This window comes from Mustela lutreola, chromosome 9, assembly GCF_030435805.1.
Source record: "Mustela lutreola isolate mMusLut2 chromosome 9, mMusLut2.pri, whole genome shotgun sequence".
NCBI lineage: Eukaryota > Metazoa > Chordata > Mammalia > Carnivora > Mustelidae > Mustela > Mustela lutreola.
Genome location: NC_081298.1, coordinates 112,517,404 through 112,541,224, shown reverse-complemented (window position 1 = coordinate 112,541,224; position 23,821 = coordinate 112,517,404).

Sequence of the window (23,821 nt, the reverse complement as noted above, 5' to 3'; positions counted from 1 at the left end):
GGCTGTGCTCCATTACAATATTTATGAAACTTGGTGGCCGGCCACATCTGGCCAGCAAGCCATAGTCTGTGGAACCCTCGTCTAATCTAACCTCTTTATTTCAGAGAAGAGGAAAATCAGGTTCAGAGATACTCAGGGACATATTTAATGAAAAATCCCTTAAAACTTTGTATCAGAGCTCAAATTAGCCAAGGTTCCATTATCCTAACCTATTTCTTTCCACTGCATCATCATTATAAAAACAAGCAAAAAATGGCCTCTGTGTATTGGCTCCTAACTTGTTTATTTCTTCACAGCAGACTGAGACCCTTTAGCTCAAAAGCCTGTCAGCACCAGATTCGAAGTTTTGCACATCTAATTATTTTAAAAATAACCCGAACAAGCATATGTTTAGTCATTTAGAGCTTTTATGCTCTGAATGCCCCATGATACCTCACCCAAATCTGTTACCTACTCATCTAATGGTGCTTTGCAGTTTTAAGTCCCAAGCTGCTGCTGTCTTTCAGAGATCTCTGACCCAAAGACTCCCACCAGGGAACTAAGCAACATTATCCCTGCACCCACTCTCAGGTTCTCCCCTCCCCTGGGAGTTCTATCTTCCTCTCCTTCTGAGTAGCAGACACCAAGCATTTGGACAAACCAACCAGCCAACATCTCTCATGTGGAACCCTGTAAACAGCAGGGCCGGATAAAGCTTGGTGTGCTAGTGCCTGTCATGGTCATAGCTTCTTCCTTGACCAGTCCACAAATCCCTCAAATGGTGACAATCATAATTCATTAAAAAAAAAAAAAAAAAAAAAGCAAAGCCGAAAGCAAAAACATCTGCCATCTTTGGACAGTTTTTTTGAATTCCCCAAATTGATTTTTTTTTTTTTTTTTAGTAAGGTAAATTATTTCTATAAAGTGTACTTCCCAGAAATTCTCTTGCTATAAAATGGTTAAACTGAAGTAGTAAAGGGACTCTGAAAGGCTCTATCTCTGCTGTTTTTCCGCTAGGTCCCATTACTCATGTTCTGTATTTTACCTCTGAATAAGCCAAAGAAGCTATGGTCCTGCTGCAAAGGGGGAGGCAAGAAAGTGAATCACTCTCTGCGTTCTGTCCTAGCCTCTAAACATCTGATAATACCTAAGAAGAGCTAGATACCAAACATGTTCCAGAACTTTAGCTTTAAGCAAACCTCAGCTGATGCTGGCAGCCATATCCTGACCTTTTGTAATTTACAGAATAACAGCCGTTGTTCACCTGACTCTTTCCTCTGATTGGACCCTACCATGGATTCCAGAGGGAACACACGCCCTAGGCCCTTTCCAATATAAACCCCTAATCCCAAGCAATGATAAGACTCATTTTCTTTTCCTTTCCTTTCTGAGTTTTCCAGACACTCTGTCTGCTATTCCCTACCTGTCACTTACATTATTCAATAAACCATTTCTACTTTCTTTGGTTCATGTTTGATTTCCAACCTGTGTGAAGCCAAAGACCTTCTTAGCTCGTCTTGTGGGACCTTCTCCTGGGTTCTTGAACTCAGCCTGCCTGCATCAAAACCATTAGGATTATGTCCATGTGCGCAACCCTATCTCTCTTAATAGAACTTATTTCCTTTTTTTCTGTGCAAGATGCCAGAAAATATCAAGGGGATTGAAAATTAATAAACTTCTACAGATAAAAACGTTTTCTTTATAGTCTGTATGCATTATGTGTAGTGGGAAGTGGTTACAAATTTTCTGTAAAAAGGTGATAGAAATAATAAGAGACTTCAACCACTCCCTATGGTTGTGAATATCCTTTCAAAAAAGAGTGTGTGTCCACGATGTAATAAAAAATATTTCTGTGGCACAAATGAAATAAATGCCTACTTGAAAATCCAAAGGATGATTTTCAAATATTCCAATTCCCTTTTTCTATAGATAGGCTATTTTTTAAATGTATCATAATTCTAGTTGAGTTGTACGGTAATTAAAGATCAGTGTTCAGGAAGCATTCACTTACCACGATCACCATCTACATGGGAAGGTTATACTTTCTAACATGTTGACTTAGGAACTAGCCATGTGACTTGCTTTGGCCAACAGGATGTTAGCACACATGACATGAGTAGAGGCTTAAAACATGCTTGCACAGTTGCACCACTTATGAGAAACTAGAAGGCTGCAAAATAGTGACTCATATAGTTGTGAAATACTTGTTAAAAGTATTGCCTAAAATAACCTTAAACAGAACATTCCCCCCACCCTGAAACTGGTGGAATTGGATAATAAGATTTTGAAAGAGAATGTTGGAAGTGTGAAGTGTGAACTGACTCTTGCTAGTTGCATTTGTTTCAGTCATACAAGAAAGTGATGAGCTTGGAATAGGACTGCCTGGTTTACAAAATAATTTAGAAGGAAAATAAAGTTAAATTTCAAAGTCAGAGTTTTTTGCCAAATGAAAGGTAAGTCATTTGAAAGTTAAACACAGAGCTACCCTATGACACAGCAATTGCACTATTGGGTATTCACCCCAAAGATACAGATGTAGTGAAAAGAAGGGCCACATGTACCCCAATAGCAGCCATGTCCACAATAGCCATGTCCACAACTGTGGAAGGAGCTGAGATGTCCTTCATTAGATGAATGGATAAAGACGGTGTGGTCCATATACACAATGGAATATTACTCAGCCATCAGAAAGGATGGATATCCAACTTTTGCATCAACATGGATGAAACTGGAGGAGATTATGCTAAGTGAAATAAGTCAAGCAGAGAAAGTCAATTATTATATGATTTCACTTATTTGTGGAACATAAAGAATAGCATGGAGAATATTAGGAGAAGTATGGGAAAAACGAAGGGGGAGATGAACCATGAGAAACTATGGACTCTGGGAAACAAACTGAGGATTTTGGAGGGGAAGGGGCTAGGGGTTGGGTTAGCCAGGTAATGGGTATTAAGGAGGGCACGTATTGCATGGAGCACTGGGTGTTATACACAAATATTGAATCATGGAACACTACATCAAAAACTAATTATGTACTGTATGGTGACTAACATAAAATAAAAATTAAAAAAAAAAGGAATTTTGCAGAAGCCCAAACCTTAAAATGGGTATTGCCATTATTATTTACATTTGACAATTTGATATACCTAATGTGATACTTCTATCTTAATTTTTAGTATATTTTTGCCATTTGTATGAAATAGACTTTCCAAGACTTTAGTTTATATTTATAGATTGTATTTGTCTTTTTAATTATGGACATTAAAATGCTTGATATGTCATAAACTTCTGTTGTGAATGTTAAAAAAAATAAAAGATGCTCAATATCACTAGTTGAAAGAAAGAAAGGAAGAAAGAAAGAAAGAAAGAAAGAAAGAAAGAAAGAAAGAAAGGCAGCTGAAGGACAAAGACCAAACATAGCATGCAAACATTAAGAAATGGGTTCCAGGTAAATACCAAATCAAGAGTATGGCAATCCTGGGGTGCCCAGGTGGCTCAGTCTGTTAAGTGTTTGCCTTTGGCTCAGCTTATAATCCCAGGGTCCTGGAATTGAGTCCCATACTGAGCTCCCTGCTTAGCAGGGAGCCTGCTTCTCCCTCTCAATCTGCCTGTTACTCCCCCTGCTTATACTCTTTCTCACTCACTCTCTCTGACAAACACATAAAAAATCTTAAAAATAGGGGCACCTGGGTGGCTCAGTGGGTTAAGCCACTGCCTTCGGCTCAGGTCATGATCCCAGGGTCCTGGGATCGCGTCCCGCATCGGGTCCTGGGATCGCGTCCCGCATCGGGCTCTCTGCTCAGCGGGGAGCCTGCTTCCTCCTTTCTCTCTCTGCCTGCCTCTCTGCCTACTTGTGATCTCTCTCTGTCAAATAGATAAATAAATTCTTTAAAAAAAAAATTAAAAAAAATCTTAAAAATATAGATAAATATTCAGAATACAAAGCCATCATTAGAACAAAATGTTTTTTTATTCAACTTGTCTATGAAATCAATCTATATTGTAGTTCTTTCTTTTGTGTTGCTGCACTTAATTCCATTGTAGAATTAACCACATTCATCTATCCATTTTCTGTTGACAGATACTTGGGTTGCACCTAATTTTAGCTATTGTGAATAAAGCTGCTATGAAAATTCGGGCAAAACTCTTTTTGTGGACATGTTTTTACTTCTCATTAATACTTAGAAATGGTATTACTAGGTCAAATGGTAGGTACAGTTTTAACTTTATAAGAAATTGTCTTTTGTCAGAAGTGCTATTTTATATTCCAGCATGTGTAAGTATTTGAAAGGAGAGCTAAACCTATCACTTTTAGTGAGGGATATGATTGGATACCAAGAAAGGAATTAGAAATGTATTTAAAACCAGTGAAAGTTTACAGTTTTAAGTTTAACATCTTAAAAAAGCATTTATCAGTGATTTAAATAAAAAGCTTTTGCACAATGAAGGAAACTATCAACAAAATGATAGGGCAACCTACCGAATGGGAGAGATTATATGTTCAATAAGGGATCAATATCCCAAACATATAAAAAACTTAAAAACTCCACAAATAACCCTATTAAAATGGGCAGAGGATCTGAACAGACAGTTTTTATAAAGAAGACAGAAATGGCCAAAAGACCTATGAAAGGATGCTCAATGTCACTCATCATTAGGGAAATGCAAATTAAAACCACAAGGACATATCACCTCACACCTGTCAAATGGCTAAAATAAAAAAGACAGAAAACAGCAAGTGTTGGTGAAGATGTGGAGAAAAAGAAACCCTTGTGCACTGTTGGTAGAATGCAAAGAGGTGCAGCCATTGTGGAAAAGAGTATGGAGTTTCCTCAAAATGTTAAAAATAGAACTACCCTATGATCCACTAATTTTACTACTGGGCATTTACCCAAGGAAAATAAAAACACGAATTCAAAAAGATATATGAACCCCTATGTTTACTGCAGCATTATTTACAATAGCCAAGATATGGAAGCGACACAAGTGTCCATCAATAGATGATGAATAAAGAAGATGTGGCATATATACATAATGGAATATTACTTGGCTGTAAAATAGAATGAGATCTTGCCACTTGCAACAACATGGGTGGACTTGCAGGGTTAAATGGTTAAGTGAAATAAGACAGACAGGGAAAGAAAAATACCATATGATTTCACTTATAAACAAACAAATGAAATAAACAAAGTAAATAAACAAATGAATAAACAAAGTAAAAAAGGGACAAGAGTCTGATTCCTAAATACAGAGAACAAACTGGTGATTGTCAAAGGAAAGGTGGGTTAGGGAATGGATGAAAGAGATAATGAGTATCAAGAATACACTTATTGTTGGGATGCCTGGGTGGCTCAGTTGGTTGGATGACTGCCTTTGGCTCAGGTCATGGTCCTGGAGTCCCAGGAAGTCCTGCATCGGGCTCCCAGCTCTGTGGGGAGTTTGCTTCTCCCTCTGACCTTCTCCTCGCTCATGCTCTCTCTCACTGTCTCTCTCTCAAATAAATAAATAAATAAATCTTTAAAAAAAAAAAAGAATACACTTCTCGAGATGAGCATCGAGTCATGTATAGAATTATTGAACCATTATATTATATACCTGAAATTAATAACACTGTATGTCAATTATGTCAATAAAATAATACATTTAAGTTAACATAAAATATATGTGATGAAAAAAGCATTCCATTACAAAAATAATTTTTAAAACCTATATATTAAAATATAATTAGGAAAACATTCAACAAGAAATATGTAAGTATCTCATGGAAATCATAAAATTTTAGTGAAGAACATCAAAGAAGATATAATTAATGTAAAATATGCTATAATCTTATAAATGAAAATATCAGTTCTCCTCAATTAAACTTATGAATATAAGGAAACTGCAATCAAAAGTGCAACAGATACATAATAGAGAATTACAAACTCATATTAAGATTTATATGAAAGATTATAAATTGATTTGAATTTTATGTGATTGCATGTATATGAAGGAATAATTAATTTAGAAAAAAAGTACAAATCCACATATACTGAGGTAATTAAGGATATTTGAATGAGGGTTTTTAACAGGATGGCATTGATGCAAGAAGTTACAGATTTATAGAAATAATAAATTTATTAGAAGAATTGCATTGGTTACCCATTTATAAACTAAGTCAGAATTTATCTCAAATCTTCTACTATGTTGAACTCCAGGGCATTTCAGAGAGACAGAGGGAGGAAGGAAGAACCAAATATATGTTCATTTTGAGGGTCCCTTCATTTTATTCTGTCGTTAAGTGTTCAAGAAATACTGAGAGATCATCTGGTTCAGTTATTTTTTAAAATTATATTTCATACGAAAGTGTGTATACAGATATACTCTGAAGAAGGGACTTGGGAAACACAGAGAGCCTGGAAGAGAATACAGGATACTTATGGATCTTTGGAAAGACAAAGGAACACCGAGCCAGTGAAACAATTTGGGGTACATATAAGACTTCATCTTGAAAAGATCCCACGTCACAAGGTAGGTAGCTTATCATTGAGAGACAGAGAGAAGCAGATAGGCTAAACACTTCGGATCTAATATACATTTCTGATTTTCTAATTGAAGAAACTCAGATTCAAAAACTTAAGATGGTTTCTTATTACCCAGCTAGAAATCAGCAACAAACAGAATGTGAACATATAACTTAAACTTCGGTAAGGAAAAAAAATGTTTTCTGAGGTGCCACACTGAACGATCTAGAGGCTATGGCTTGCCTGGAGTCACCCTCAACGTTCCCTCAATTTTCTTTAGAATCAACACATACAGAGGGCATGTGCTCTGGTGAGTGTTATGAATTATGTAAGACTGGTGAATCACAGAATTGTACCCCTGAAACAAATAATACATTATATGTTAATTTTAAAAATCAACACATATATTTGCATATGACTTATTATACAAATGAATTCATCTGTGTGTATTTTATGTATATGTATTTATAAATAGTACATTGATATATTTATAATTAAAATATACATTGTATTATATATATTTATATATACACACTCACTACAAGACAATGAAGTATATATATTATTTCCTGTAAACAAGGGCCATCTCTTTTTACTCTTTTCTGTGCTATTTTGCAGTGAGAATGCTATCTTGAATTCAAATAAAACTGTGGTTGCTATAAAATAGTTTTGTTATGATATGACTAGATATTAGAAATGCACAGATGTTCCTAAGTGAGTTGGTGTATTATCTGCAGAAGAAAGCCAATTAATGCCACCACACCCTTATCTGTATGGAAATGTGGAAATCAATAAAATATGATTTGATGCCCATATATCTTTAGTAATAATTTAACATGACTGCAAAATTAATATGCTTGAAATTATTACAAATATATGCCAGCACTCCTCTTTCGGCAATAACAACAAATCTATCAGCATGTAATGATTAGTTTCCCTATTCATTCAGTAGTTTTATGTGACGTTAGTAGTTTAAAATGAATTCCATATTTTAGGAAACAAAGTTTTATCACCCACTTGTAGAGTTGGGAGAAAAAGCAGCAGATCTATCTAAGAATACCAATCACTATTACATTCAAATGTGAAACTGCAGTGTGATTTCCTCAGGAGTCCAATAATGTACATGAGACCCTGAAGTTGCCAACCAAGAATCTTAGATGTAATCACTGATTGAGAACGTATAAGCCGTGTGTCCTCGGGCAAGTCACTTTTTCCTCTGAACATATTTTCTCCCTGTATAAAGTGCTGTTGCAGTCAAATGAGAGACTATATAAACATAGTGTGTAAATCAAAAAGCATTCCCCAGACTTTGGTGGTTGGTGCTGTTACAACTTGGGCAATTAGAAGACAGATAGGAATATTAATTTTTTTAAAAGCTTTCATTTTTATATCTCCCTCATAAGTTTTATAAATAATAGTGTGATTATTAAGTATACTTATTGAAAATCTGTGCCCTGGTACAAAGTATAAAGTCACAAGCTCATAGGGCATAAAGAGGTCTATGAGCTGGTTAAATTTTATTCCTTAAAGAAAAAACTTCACTGAGTTATGAGTGACATACAGAAAGTTGTATGTATTTAATGTATATGTCTTGATGAGTCCAGAGAGAAGTATGAAACCATCACCCAGGAAACCGTCACCACAACCAATGCCATAAATAGACCTATCACCAGAATGCTCTTAATGGCTCCTTAGGATTTGCTCTTGGCCCTTAAACTTTTGAGAAGAATTCTGACAGCTGTTCCAGAGGATGAGCCCATCTCAAAATCATATTTTGAAATGTATCCTTGAGTAGCTGGTGTGTTAGGGAAAATTAATGAAGCCGGAATGTGGTTTTGAAAATAAAATACCATAGCAGTGTGATAACCATGTGTCTCCAGACATTGCCCATAAAATAAAAGGCTCCGTGTGAAAAAAAATGTAGAGAACCACTGAAGACGTTGGTGGTTTCCATTAGGGTGTTTTTGTATAGTGGGAAACATTTTACAAAAGAATGTTCTTTTTCTTTTGTATAAGGGAGGATTACCCCAGAGCTTAGAAGAACCAATCATGTAATAACAGTGCCGGTGTGACCATCTTGGCCAAACCACTCTCTCTGTTCATTGACTTTCTCATGGGAAAATGTGGATTTTGAGTAGAAAGGCTATGTAATACTCTTTCACATTCTAAAAGATGGTGGTGGGGATGGGGTGAGGACCAAAGCAATAAAATATGGCAGGGATTCTATTTGTCTACAAGAAGCATTCTGTAAAGTTACTTAGGGATTCTGATGTAGTCTACTTGTGATTTTTAAAACCTTGTGAAAAATCAGCATTCTTGGGAAGGTTTTAAAATGTATCTATAAATTGTTGAACCCAATCACTCAGAATTTATGGTTTAACAGATTCTCTGTGTTGTTTCCGCATTAGAGGATGAACTTGTTAAAGATATCTACTTGTATCCTCAGTACCTAGAATAACTTAGGCTCAGCAAAAGTTTGCATAGTAAGTGGAATCATGAATTCTAAGTTTCATGGGGAGATAGCCTGCAAAATAAGTAGGAAGAAGGAAGGTAGATGTATGTAAAATGAAACTAACATCACTTTGAGGGTTACAAGGAATGGACTAAGGGAGAGACTGAGGGATAGACCACTGCCTTAATCTAAAACTGAGACTATTTAAATCTCTGTATCATAAAATTCAGAAAAGTATAAGGCTGCTTTTAGAGCATACAAGTACAACACAGCATGATGAAGTGATGCTGGAAAGGGAAGCAAGTTAATGGAGGGTCTTCAGTATCCTTCTAGGCACATTATCCTGCATGCTCAATGTTATCAATTTTTTAAAAAAAACTTTTTAAGTTTTTTTTTATTATGAAATACCATTTTTTTCTCTAAACTGTTCCAAAGAAATTTAGCATGTGAACCAGGTTTTTAAAATAGCAATGTTTAAGAAAGGCTTAGATTTCTTGAGCCCTATAGGTCTGGGGAGCCATTCCAGCCTCCAGGAAAGAAACACAGGGCTCCACAAAAAGCAACTCTAAGCTATCATATTGAGAGCAGACTGATGGCAGAGACTGCTTATCAATCACTTGGTTGTCATTTATAAGCCAGAAGCAGCTGAAATAATCAACATGAAAAAGGTTTAAATCTTGCCATCCAAGAACTTAGATTGTTGTAATACGAGGATCTTGTCTCTCCAGAGCTGGAAATCACACCTGGCTTCATTGGTGAAGAGTGACAGTGACATACCTTTAAATGATTACATGTACAGCACACATAATGCATATGAAAAACCGGAACTTACTTCAATACAGAGTAATGTTCCTTTGTGTATAATGTACACATAAGTGTGCACCATGTCCTGCTTCATTATAAGACAACATCAAATACAGAACCTCACACAGTTCTTTTGAGTTGCTGAAGAGGGACAAAACGAAATGTGCACTCAAGGCCCCATACCGGAGGCCAGACCAGAGTCAAGTTCACCAAGCACCTGTTGCTATCCTCAAGCAGATATAGAAGCTTTCAGGAAATCTAATCCAAGCTAAAAGCCAAGGCAAAAGCTAACATTAACAATCTTCCTGTTCCGGGACGCCTGGGTGGCTCAGTCGGATGGGCGGCTGCCTTCGGCTCAGGTCATGATCCCAGCCTCCTGGGATCGAGTCCCGCATCGGGCTCCTTGCTCGGCGGGGAGCCTGCTTCTCCCTCTGCCTCTGCCTGTCACTCTGTCTGTCTGTGCTCGCTCTCTCTGTCAAATAAATAAATAAAATCTTTAAAAAAAAAAAAAAAAACCAATCTTCCTGTTCCTGTTATCAGCTAGGAATGTGTTTGGCCCCAAGTAAAAGAAAACCTTGTACTAGGCTTCACAGGAATCTATTTAACTCATGCACCAAAAAGTACCAGGAATGGCTGTTGTAGAGGCTTAATAACACCTTCAGAAAGAAACTCCTTCTATCTTTCTTCCTTAGCATGCTTAGTAATGGCTGCTCACTTTTATGCCGGGAGAGCCCCTTTCAATCAGAAAGAAGGAGTAAGGAGAAAGGTGGCACTGGCAGAGACGAGCCTTTAAGTTTCATTTTCTCTTTTGGCAACTTCTGGTTTCAAGGATGAAAAACCATATTTTTAAAATTTATTTATTTATTTATTTAGTGGACAGACAGAGATCGCAAGTAGGCAGAGAGGCAGGCAGAGAGAGGAGGAAGCAGGCTTCCTGCAGAGGAGAGGGCCCAATGCGGAGCTGGATCCCAGGACCCTGGGATCATGACCAGAGCCGAAGGCAGAGGTTTTAACCCACTGAGCCACCCAGGCGCCCCTGAAAAACCATATTTTTTAAAGTTAGAGGGCTTTGGAAATTGAGTTTAGGTCTTCCAGTTTATACAGTCTACTACCAATTCTTATATAAAATCCTATAAACTCAGGTTCAAGGGATGAAAAATACATTTAAAAGCTCTTATAATATATCCTAGTATATCTCTATGTGATCTGTATGCCTAAAACATTTCCATCCTGTTACCTTTTTATCTTACCAAAAGGTGTCAATGGAACATTTTCGTATAACTTTGTCACTATGGCCACATACCTCCTCCAATTTCAGAGGGTAAAAGGTCAAAATAATGTCCATTTAGGTATCTTCTAATGTCGGCCACTTCTATATTATTAGTGGGCAACATTCCAAACATAAAATATCATATTTAAAATTGTGAACACAAAAATATTTCATTGTCATTTTAATATTTTTGAACAGTATGGAAAAACTGACCAAAAAATGTCATAATCCCAGAGTTTATATTTAAGATGTAAAATTCTGATGCACTAAATAAGTGGATTTTCAATCATATGTTAAAAAAGAATTTTATGAGATCAATGTTATTAGATTTAATGGAAAATCAAATAAACATGTTTTAAGCCTGTAGTTTTGAAAGTTGATTTTGCAAACATATTAAATCAAAATTTATTTTAAATGCATGTAGGATGGTATAATACTAATTGAACAGACAGTACTCATGTGATTTCATACTGAATAATTTACTATAGAGATATATGCATTAAAATGTTAAAACTTAACTTGCTTTATATAAATGTAACGGAGTCCCTGAAGAAGAAAAGGAAAGAGGCAGTAAAAAATTTTTTTGAAGAAACATGATGACAATTTTCCAATTTGATGGAAACTATAAAACTCACAAATCCAAGAAACTCAATAAACATCAAGAAAAGAAACATGTGAAGAGAGCTATTCCAAGGCACACCATAATCAAATTGCCTAAAACCCATGATAAAACATTAAAACCAATGAAACAGGGTGCCTGGGTGGCTCAGTGGGTTAAGCCGCTGCCTTCGGCTCAGGTCATGATCTCAGGGTCCTGGGATCGAGTCCCGCATCAGGCTCTCTGCTCGGCAGGGAGTCTGCTTCCTCCTCTCTCTCTCTCTGCCTGCCTCTCTGCCTACTTGTGATCTCTCTCTGTCAAATAAATAAATAAAAATCTTTAAAAAAAAAAAAAAAAAAAAAAAACCAATGAAACAAACAAAAAAGATATGTTATGTAAAAAGAAACAGATACAAGCACAACCACAATTTCTCGTGAGAAAAACGCAATACTACAATGCATGGTTCACCCCTACAATGGAATAGTTCTTTGCATTAAAAAGGATGAACTATTGATGCATATGCAAAAATGGATGAATCTCAAAATACTTACCTGAGTGAAAGAAGTCAGACAGGGTATACATTGTTCATTTTGGACTTTAAAAAAAAATTTTAGAATAGGAAAATTAATCTTCAGTGACAGAAAGCAGATCAGCAGAGAAGGGCCAGGAATTACAGGGGAAATAAGGAAATGTTTGGGGGTGACAGACAAGTTCATTTTCTTGATTCTGGTGATGGTTTTGGGTTTTATATATACATCAACCATATCAAATTTTATCCTTTGTGTATGTGCTATGTGTATGTCAATTATACCTCTATAAAGCCCTTTTTAAATAAAAAACAGATTAAAAACCTATGAAGAAGTAAATAATGATAAATTCTGCCATTATAATTTTATACCTCTATTTTAGCAATGAATTTAGAATAAGATAAAAGTGTACAGGAAAACATGATAAAACATTTACGTCAATTGGTTTTCCATTCAATACTAAATGTGATAGAATATAAAGATTCCAATATTTTTTTTTCACTGTGGCAAGTTCTTGCCAATGTAAACATAATGGTATTAGAACTAAAGGGCACTTTTGCTTTGCCCATTCCCAAAACACTTTGGGTTAGTGTGGAGCTACTCTTCAAGGGAAAAAAAAATCTGATTTGAAAATGTGGATTTCCCATCAAAGTCCCTATCATAAAAAAATCATACAAATTTGTTTATCACCTGGTAAAAAAAATAAGAAGGTCATTATTATGGAACATTGGTGAGGCCAGGTAAAGTTACAATTGTTAAGCTAGTTTTCTGGCTTGGAGCAGAAGAAAATTCCAGCAGCAACATCTCAAATATCATCGACTCAAGAATCAGTAATTGCTGATATTTCTTTTATGGCATTTTTCTTCAGAATGAAATGCAATGCAATTCCTTTTAGGTCAGCCACCTTTGGATTTTTATCTACTTTGAGAAAACTGGTGCCACTGAAAAAGTCATCTGATTTTGTTAGACCTTTTTGTATCTTACAAAAGATATTACCATACAAAAATGTCAAGAGATAAAAAAAATCTCATTACTCTTGCTCTGTGCAGTATCTGTGACGTTCGATAACTGATGTTGTTTGCTGCTTTGGTCACTAAGAATACCCATACGTAAGTCATTGCTTCCACCTTGACCTATGTTACCTTCAAATATTATTAAGCTCAGATTCAGCTAGTGTTACTATTTCTTAGGTTTACTGGCCAAACAAGCAAAGCAGCAGGGTAAGGGCGATCAAGAATAAAAATGAAGACTTGCTGTGTGTGAGGCTGACCGTGTGACTCCAACTGTTCTTCCTAGAGGTGTGCCTGAAGGTTGGTGATCTAGGAAGGCATGTGATTAAAAGGGTGCAGATCTGTGCTCTGTTTTTTTTTTTTTTTTTTTAAGATTTTATTTATTTATTTGGCAGAGATCACAAGTAGGCAGAGAGGAGGGAAAAGAGAGAAAGGAAGGCTCCCTGCTGAGCAGGGAGTCAATCCCAGGATTGACTCATGCGGGACTCAATCCGATGCGGGACTCAATCCCAGGAGCCTGGGATCATTACCTGAGCCAAAGGCAGAGGCTTTAACCCACTGAGCCACCCAAGCGCCCCTGACTCTGCTTTTTATAACAGTTTCTGTAAAGCAAGTCCATCAATGCTCAGAAGTTCCTTGTATTGCAACATATGTAAATTGTTGCATCATAAACATATATTGCAACATTTCTTTTAAGATTTTATTTATTTATTTATTTTAGAGAGAGACAGGGCATGAGTGGCAGGGGCAGAGGAGGAGAGAGAGATATAATATTGAGCAGACTCCTTGCTGAATGGGGAGTCCAGCGGAGGGCTTGATCCCAGGACCCGTGAGATCATGACTTGAGGCAGAAACCAAGAATCACATGCCCAACCAACTGCCATCTAGATGTCCCTCAACCTTTCCTTTCTTAATGCATCATCAAGCCAATATGATGTTCAGTGCAGCAAGCCAGTCAGCAGTCTATTAGAATCCATTCCTGGCCACTGATATGCATGACCATCCCTAATTTCCAAACAATTTCTCATTACCTCAAAAATTATTAACCTGATGACAGTGAATTAAAAAAAAAAAAGCACATATGAATGGTGATATTAATTACAACCCCGTCTATTCTGACCCTCTTTACTCTTCTATACTTTGTAAAGTTAATAAACAATATAAATTCCAACATAACCCTTGAGGCTGTAGGAGTCAGTGTATTTCTCTTTTATCTTACATTGCCCATGATTTAAAACTACAGATGTTCATTCAGCTGCTGCCAAAGATCTCTTCAAATTTTAAAAGTTCGCTTTCAGCTGACGGAACTGACTTTCAAGAACACATTCTTACAGATTCCCAGCCACATTAGAAGGTCATTAGCCCAAGTTTAGGATTCTGAAGTTACGCGGCCAGCATGCTAAGAGGAACAGGTGCAGAGTCAGGAGGAGGGGGTCACTTCCTCCCCAGTTCAACATATTTTGACTTGATCTTTGTGGCTCAGAAGCAATAATAGCAATTATCCAAAATTCTAAGACTAGAGAGTTGTTGATTCTGTCCTCTATTGTGCTTAACCAGTCCCCCTGCCACTGTGAGTACCACGTTTTCATTTTGTTGATAGTCATCTTCACATGTTACTCAACCTCCCTAATTTAGCTATTAAATGGAAGCTGTATGGGAAAACCCATACCCTAACCTCTTGGCTAAGGGTCTCATGCCTGAATGGAGATACCAGCACTATCCCTAGCACATTTCAGGTGGAAATATTATGAAGGTTGACCTTCTACTTCTTTGCAATTAGTAGCATCTCGGGCCTCCAGAAGGTGGTACTTTAGGCTCTTTGGGTTTCAGGGTTTGATATCTGAACCCCCAAACTTGGTGCAGAAATCCTGGATTATAACATTAGTAAAACCAAGATTCTGCTAGTTTGTAGCGGCTCTAATGTAGCTATATGGTGCCTGAATTTAGGCATACAGTACCTATAGTTTATAAGTACGCTTTCCAGGCTAAAGTCAAAGACCCAAACTTTGCTCCATTTTATGAAAAATGAAATGGTGAATTCTGATGAAGGGATCTTCTCTCCTATAGCAATTATTACTTATAATTATATGTTACTATTAACTTATATAATACTATATATATTATATATAAAATATATAATAACTATATATACTATGTAATATATACTATTATATAATCTTTTTCGAGCTATACTATCAGGAAAGCACAGCACTCTGTATTTGCTGTCTGACTGCCTTGACAGGCATCAGGCCATCTCAGGTATCTTTCTTAAACAGTGATTAGAAGAAAACAACATGCACCAGTGAAGTGCATTAAACTAGCAATAAAATTGTGAATCTTTCTCTTTATTAAAATTAAAGTGAATCAAACCAGGCCTGGAATAATAAGCAAAATAAAGTTCTTGTATACGAGCGCCTGGGGAAGAGTACTTGCCAGTGAAGCAGCACAAAACCCAGATTTCATAGTCGGGATTTGTTTCAACTGTACCCTGGAATTCAAGGACATAGGTGATGCCAGTCTACAGCAATACATCATCTAGAATTTAGAAGTCTGTCTACCTACTAGATACGACTCCTTAGCCTTTAAATATGTCCATATTGTTCTCATTAAAAATAAAAGCAAGTACAGCAACAAGAAAGAGGGAAGGCAAGAAGGAGGAGAAGGAGGAGGAGGAGAAAAAAAGGAAAATCAGCAAAAAGCACCAACAACAAAACAAAAGCTATACACTCCTCTTTGGATAGTGTTTGGTATCTTTCCTTTCTGTCTTTGGCATCAACTTTATTTGCCATTATCAGTTTTCTCTGACTTGTTTAGTATTTTAACCCCCCATTTTTTTAATAATTTTTAAATTTTTTTATAAACATACAATGTATTATTAGCCCCAGGGATACAGGTCTGTGAATCGCCAGGTTTACACACTTCACAGCACTCACCACAGCACATACCTTCTCCAATGTCCATAACCCCATCCCCCTCTCCCTACCGCCCTCTGCCATCCCCCTGCGACCCTGGCAACCCTCAGTTTGTTTTGTGAGATTAAGAGTCTCTCTTTTAAACCCCAATTTTTAATTGGGCACATGGGCTGTCTGGAATGAAGGGTACATCTCCCAGCCTCTTTTGATACTAGGCTTGGCTCTATGACTAAGCTCTGGTCAAAGGAACCTGAAAGTTTCCAGAAATCATCACTATGGAAGCGTTCACCCTTTCATCTCCTTTCTCCTTCCAGATGGCTGTAATGCTGTCACGAGGGGCTGAGACTCGGCAAACATCTTAGATTATAAAATGGAAGTTGAGGGTGGGGAAGCAGTAAGATTGAAGGGGGCTGGGTCATCCTGATGGTCCTGCAGCCACCTTAAACACACAACCTGTTGTACGTCAACTCTATTCCATTAAGGCTGAAAAACACAATAGCCATGGTGCTGTAAGGATGAGATATTTAAAAACCTTAGCAGAAAGCCTGGATTTGTTTTAGAAACGTTTGCTATTAAACATGTGTTTAATCAGTCATAGTGACTATTATGATGAGAAAGAAATTCTCGTTATCAGCCAGGCATTGCACTAGGCACTATGTGTGCAAGATAGCCCCTGTCCTCAGTGAGCTTATAATAAGAGAGAATAAATGGCACAAAACAACCTATTAAAATGCACAAAACTATAAAATACAGGCAGATGTTAATAACCTTTTACTTTATCCTATACTATGTGTCTTCCTGGGTTTCTTAAAGAACATAAAAATCTACTGAACTCCTATCATTTAGATATATCTCCAATAATAACTGTGGATAACAGAAGTAAAACTATTAAAAGAAGTAAGAAGAAATTCTAAGATATTTTATCATATTTTTGTGCCAAAGATTTGAATAAATGAAACCCTATGCTGCCACTTAAGGACAGATCTTCTTTAAAAATGCAGCCTTTTTCTTACAGGAAAATAATTTTAAGTGTGATAAGTACATATGATATATGGTATGTGTGTGTGTGTGTTATTTGACACAGATAAAAATTGATGATAAATGCAAAGCCTGATGATAATATATGGAAATTGAATATATTTAAGTATATTTAAAGGAAATCATTAATTAAAAGTGTAACTATTCAGAAAAGAAAATGCAAGTAATTGTATTTCTGAAATAAAATTCAAATAGCATTACTCACAGTTTTATTTTATAGTGAGCATTTAATTAAGTCAGTACATACACATCTTAAATATTTTTAACTCATAACATTCTTCCAAGAATAATAAATATTTCTGGATTAAATTTTCTTTAAAAGAAAAAGTGAAAATTCAGGTTTTTGTCTTGGTTTCATTTGTAGTGACGCAGATGGCTCAAATAATGGTGCTAGATAATTAATTTTTAAAAATTGCAAGTAAATTAACTTTAGTAATGGAAACAGATTGGCTCATAAAACCACAAGTTATATCCTTACATGTACTATGTAATGTGGCCCTCAAAATTTTCTAATAATGGATAAGCTTTGTGAATTTTTTTTTTTTTTGGTCAAATTATACAGAATATAGAGAATGGGTACTTAATCTGGATAAAATTATATACAAAACAGAAAAAGGCCCAAATCTGTATTCACTCAGACTTCCTTCTTCCCAAAGTGACCCCTGGAAGGATTCCTCTAGGCCAATAAAGCATCTGGACCTGCCTCTGTCATTGGGAAGCCAGGGGAGGAACTAGCCCAGGGATAAAGCTGGACACACAATGGAAAAATCAGAGAAGAAAAGAACTTAAGTCTATGACGACACTGGTAAGCCACTGAATCAACAAATTCTGGAACCACCCTATGTCTGGACTTGTTGTTTTGTGAGAAAATAAATTTTCTATTGTTTAAATCAATTTGCGTTTCCTATTACTCAAAGCTAAAAGCCATTAGATTATTATAGTTTCTTTCTGCACAACTGGAAAATCACTACATGTAGACTTGGGTTTGGACAAGACATAGAAGTCATCATGGTACAGTATCTTCTCAATTCACCGGAAAATGGTAATTATCTTACAAGTAATACTCCACTAATATTTAGGTTCTAAAGCTAACAAGTGGTGAACTTTTTAAATAACTTTGTCTCTCTGTTTTAATGTTAGAAAACTATATGCTCTGCTTTAAGTGAGAAAGAAAAAAACGGTCATCAGCCTTTACTTTAATGCTTCTGATAAACGACTACTGATTTTTAAAACGATGAAAAGTGATCCAAGTATTTAAGAAGTGGGAAGAGTCAAGACCCTCAAGTATTAAAGAGAAGTCAGGACTCAAGGTTTTCATTAGAAGCAATCTTCCTGAGTTTGCTGATCATTGGAACATTAATTATGACCTATTTTGGCATAAGTCTTTGCTAATGCAACACTGAAGCAGCTCGTTCTACTAATGGCTAGCTCTAATTCATGGAAAAGTCTTTCTTATAATAAGCAGAACTCTGGCTTGCCTTAACTTATCAACATTTGTCTTCTGAATGAGGCCTTTTTTCTTACCACATTAGGGCCTTTTAAATAATTGAAAGCAGCTGCTATTTTCCCCTCTGATTTCTGTTTCTTCTTTCCAGTGTCTGTGAATTGCAGGAACGGGGAAATGGGAGTATTCCTTCACCCATGGGGGAACAGATGGATAATTTTATTTCTTCTTTTCAGCAGAGATGAGTCCAGGAAACACAATTTTAGGTTCTCTGTCTATTCCCATCTACCCACTTCCTCTTCTCTATTCCATGCAGAGAAAGTGATTAACACAGGAAAATCCATCCCAATATTCACTCCTCTCTAATGGTTAGAGTTAACGTCCCAAAGTTTACTGATCATACGCGTCTTGGCCTCTTAACAATTTCTTCCTTAGAGGACAAGAATGCCTATAAATGGCAGATATTCTCTTCAATTCTACCTACATGGCAAGCTCCTCATTAAAGACCATTAAAGACTTCCACAATCGTCCTGACTATAAGAAATTACTGTTATTGAACTGCTCCGTCTGAATCTGGATGAGCTAAGGGAGATCAGCTCATAAAGGAGAATGCAGAAAGCCTTTCTTCACCCTTAGGTCCAAGCCACATTTTCACATTCAACATGAACAGCAAGCTGTGTGGTTTGGAGAATAACACTGATACTGGACGTATTCCATCCTTCGTCCAAATCCTTGCACTGTTGGCTCAGAACCTAGAGTGAGTCTCAGTATTATTCATATCCACCAGTTCTCCCCTGATAATCCCTAGTCCATTCAGTGTTCTTTCTTACATGCTGTCCTTAATCTCCAAAATTATGTTTATCTCTTCCTGAATACTCTATACTTCGTGTAGGCACCTCTTACAATGCGGTCTCAGCACCACAGTATATGGGTAAAAAATACACCCTTTTAATTGAATTCAGTTAGACCTTGGCTAACATCCTGGCTCTAGTGTTTACCAGAGTGAGTGCTTGGGCAACTTTTTGATGGCCCTGAGTTATAGGGTCTCCAACTTAAATGGACAGAATACAGACCTCACAGAATTGTTATGAAGTTGGAGATATTTAAGACAGCATTAGTAATCATTCAGCACAGTGCCTAATATACACTAGGTTCATGAGAAATGTTCCATATCCTCACACAAAACTAAACCGATTTCAACGTCATACCTAGGACATATGGAAGATACTTTAAAATTTTACACTTGCTCCATAGATTAGACATATTTTGAGGGAACTCTGTGGGACTGATTAACATTAATGTGGAACCATGTGTAACACAAAAGACCAACTTTCTATTAAGAAGTTATACCTCCTCAAAACATTTGCTCATTGTAAGATAAAAATTAGGCAGGGGTGCCTGTGTGGCTCAGTCAGTTAAACTTCTGACTCTTGATTTTGGCTCAGGGGTTATAGGATCAAGCCCTGCAGTGGGCTCCATGCTCAGCTAGAAGTCTGCTTCTCTCTCTCCCTCTGCTCCTCCCCCCACTCATACTCTCTCCCTCTCAAATAAATAAATAAATAAATAAATAAAATCTTTAAAGATTAAATAGATAAGACTCCAAAAAATAAAAAATAAAAATCTGGCAAATGTAGCCTTTTTTTCTGAACAGCCACTTAAATGCCATCTTTTTCATGAAGGTTTAATGATGTTTCCTCAATCAACCTCATCAAACAGATGCATTTGATTTAGACACCTTCTATATTACTGATTACATCCTATATGTTACTATAATTATATGTTATTTTATAATTCACACTGCATTGTATGAAATTAGCCTGAAACTGTGGTACTATTCCATACGAGTGTACCCATCTAACACCAGAATCTAGTAGAGGTTAAAGGGCAATGTGAATAAAGGGCTAATACTAGGCCTGGGGTAAGGCAGGGCTGCTAGAAAAATATTTCTTGGAAACACTACTTAGGACCAATGAAGAATGTTGTTTATATCTTCATGATGTGTCACTACTGGGTCAGAGGTGATATGAGTTATAATGGAAGCCTTCGACTACAATGGCTTATAAGTGGGCAGGGGGGCTATGGTCTTCTGCAGGTCAAGGAGATCTACACATTCTTTTATTTTCAACAGTGGCAGCCATACACACCCCATATATATAAGAAGAGAGAGAAGCTGCAGTTTTGGGCACCTGTCAGGTCTCTTAATGAAATGAAGATGTTGTACTTTCTGTAATTCCCGTTTTTGTGTACTTCTAAAAAGCTAATTAACTGTAGTATTAGATTAATGCCTCTTCATTTATGTCTCATGAGTCTTCTTCCTGCCAATCCAAAACTGTAACCATAGTTTTGTTGCTGCAGGGATTCTCTTGTGGCTTATTCAAGTAATGCACAATGAACAGAGCATTTACCAAATGATCTTGGCTCATCAGAATAATAAACCTGTTACTTGTAACTATTGAATGATCGTGGCAAAGGTAGGGGGTCAAAAAAGTTCAGGATATATTATAATCACTGAGTAGTCAACATGACTACTATGTAAGATGGAAGGAAGAAAAACCAGTGGTTACTGAGTCTGTGAGACATGGCAGTGAACTTGTACAGCCTGCCCCCCCCCTCGGAGTTTTACACAATATTTTTACAAATAGGCATATGATTATTTCTGAAATGTTCAAATTCTAAAGACATTCTGAAAGATGACCCAAGAAAGGGTAAGAGCTACTACTTTTACTTCAGTTTAAAGAGTGTGTCTGAATACCCTTTTGAGAAGAATTCAGGCAATTTATAAAGAAAATTACTTCTTTCATGCCTCTAGGTTACTACTTAGCAAATTACTCTTAGACTTTACCAAATGGCTTTTATTAGTTAACACTAATGTTAATTATTTTCCCTCTGAAATGTCTTGCTCATCCTTGAAGAATTACTCAAATACTGTTTAAGGGCAAATGTTTCCAAGAGTCTAGGACAGTAGTCCATCTATTATTTTACTTCTTCTTCTTTTTTTTTTTTTTTTAAAGATTTTATTTATTTATCTCACCAACAGAGATCACAAGTCAGACAGAGATCACGAGTAGGCAGAGAGGCAGGCAGAGAGATAGGGGGGAAGCAGACTCCCTGCCCAGCAGAGAGCCTGATGCAGGGCTCCATCCCAGGACCCTGGGATCATGACCTGAGCCAAAGGCAGAGGCTTTAACCCACTGAGACACCCAGGCGCCCCTATTATATTACTTCTAATGAAGATTATCAGAGCTTTCCTTCTCCTTTCCCTCATACAAACATGGCACATTATTGGGCTGGAATTAAAAATGCTAAAAAAGTAACAAGGTTGATGTAAAAACCAATTGTTAGTTTTTAATATGATTGGTAATGGGAATAAAATAGTTAGGTTAAGCCAAGGTATTCCCACCACTAATCACCTGATCTAATGACCTTCTAGTTCCTAAAACAGAGTCAAGCATTCAGGAAAGACCAACAACACAGTAGCAGAAAACACAAATGGAAAGAATTTCAAAATATTCACTAAGGGTGTGGGTGGTTTAGGTAGCATTGATAACCAATAGGCAGTGCTTCTTTTTAACAGAGAGATTTTCTACAATGGCTAATGCATTATAGTCAGGAATGACTTTGGCTTCAAGTGAGATAATAACCAAGCAATAAAATCTTGGTGGTTTCCACCCTTGAAATTTATTCAGTTTCAATTATTATTCAATTCTGCATATATTCACACACACACACACACACACACACACACACACACACACTCAACAGAAAGAGAGACAGAGACTGAGACAAGAGGAAATGAAAAGAGAATCTAGTCCAGGTTTTTACTGCTTGCTTATTTAAGAACTTGTCATAAAAAAGACATGTATTTTCAGGTCAACAGTAGAAAAAATAAAAAATTCTCCTGTTAAACATACTAAAATTGTAAAACATCAAGTTTAAAAATAAAAAATTTATAGCTACTGGGATGCCTGAGCGGTTCATTTTGTTAAGCATCCAACTCTTGATTTAGGCTCAGGTCATGATCTCAGGGTTGGGAGACTGAGCCCTGCATCAGGCTCTACACTGCCTGCTTAAGGTTCTCTCTCTCTCTCCTCTGTCCCTTCCCCAACCCCCTATTTGCACTCACACATGCTCTCTCTCTATAAAACAAAAACAAAAACAAAACAAAAAAAAATCCTTAAAGCTACTTAAAATTAGAAATACTAGGGATTATATGAAAGGGAATAAAAATAAAATAGCAGACAGTATAATCAACAATTGAAACCATAATCTTTGGAGACAATTTTCCATGGATCTCTTCAGTTTCTATATACCTTGTAAAGAGACACTGGCCATTTTTGTTCTGAGCTATCTTCTCAAGGATAATTGTGTACCAAACAGTCTTAAAAGACAGAGATAGTATAATCTCCAGGAAAGATGGAAGTTTGTTTTCTGACCAGGGTAATACAGGTAGCATTTCCCTCCAGGGCAAAATTTGGGCAGGTTACCAGCTCCAAACCCTTATAACACTGGGGATTTCCTAAGTTCAGTGTTCATCTGGGGCACAGACCTACTGTGTGCACAGCAGTCACTTGAGTCCCTCTCCTTTACTCCCATGGGCTACGAGGGGTTGAGGACAGAAAACCAATGTGAATATGAGTCTCATGTTACTGTGCTACAGTGAGTTATTTGACTCCATACAGGAATCTCTTGTGTCTTCCATCAGTATTCATAAAATGGCAGCAGGTTAAATTGTTAGCTTGGAAAATGGGTTAAAGTCTCAAACCATTCATGGTTCTGGACACATCCCAGAGATAGCTATAATTCAAAAATAAAAGTCTCATTCTTTCCCTCCAAAAGTCTGAATAAAGAAATTTTCAAGTGCACAGTGTTATGAGTTCATTACCAATAAACATTCATTTAAAGAGAACTGTTCATCGAAGAAAAATGAACCAATCTGAAATCATGAGCTACCTGAGACACAATGAGCACATATATGTATAAAAATTATCATTAATTTTAAGGGACCATGAACTACAAAAATACTAATGACTCACTTCTTGTTTTTAGTAAGTGGATATACAATTCTAGATGGCACTAACAAAATAAGAAAAGATGTACTAGCCCCTAATCAGATGTGTCTCTGGAGGCAATAAAATCAAGTCAGTAAAACTGGATCAGTTAGCTGGGTAGAGACAAACTGAAAGGGCATACTGGTTTCATCCTATTCTTAATAGGTAATCACTATTTGGGGGACAGAACAAAATCAATCTGCAAAGAGAAGAAAATGGAACAGTCACACAAAGAT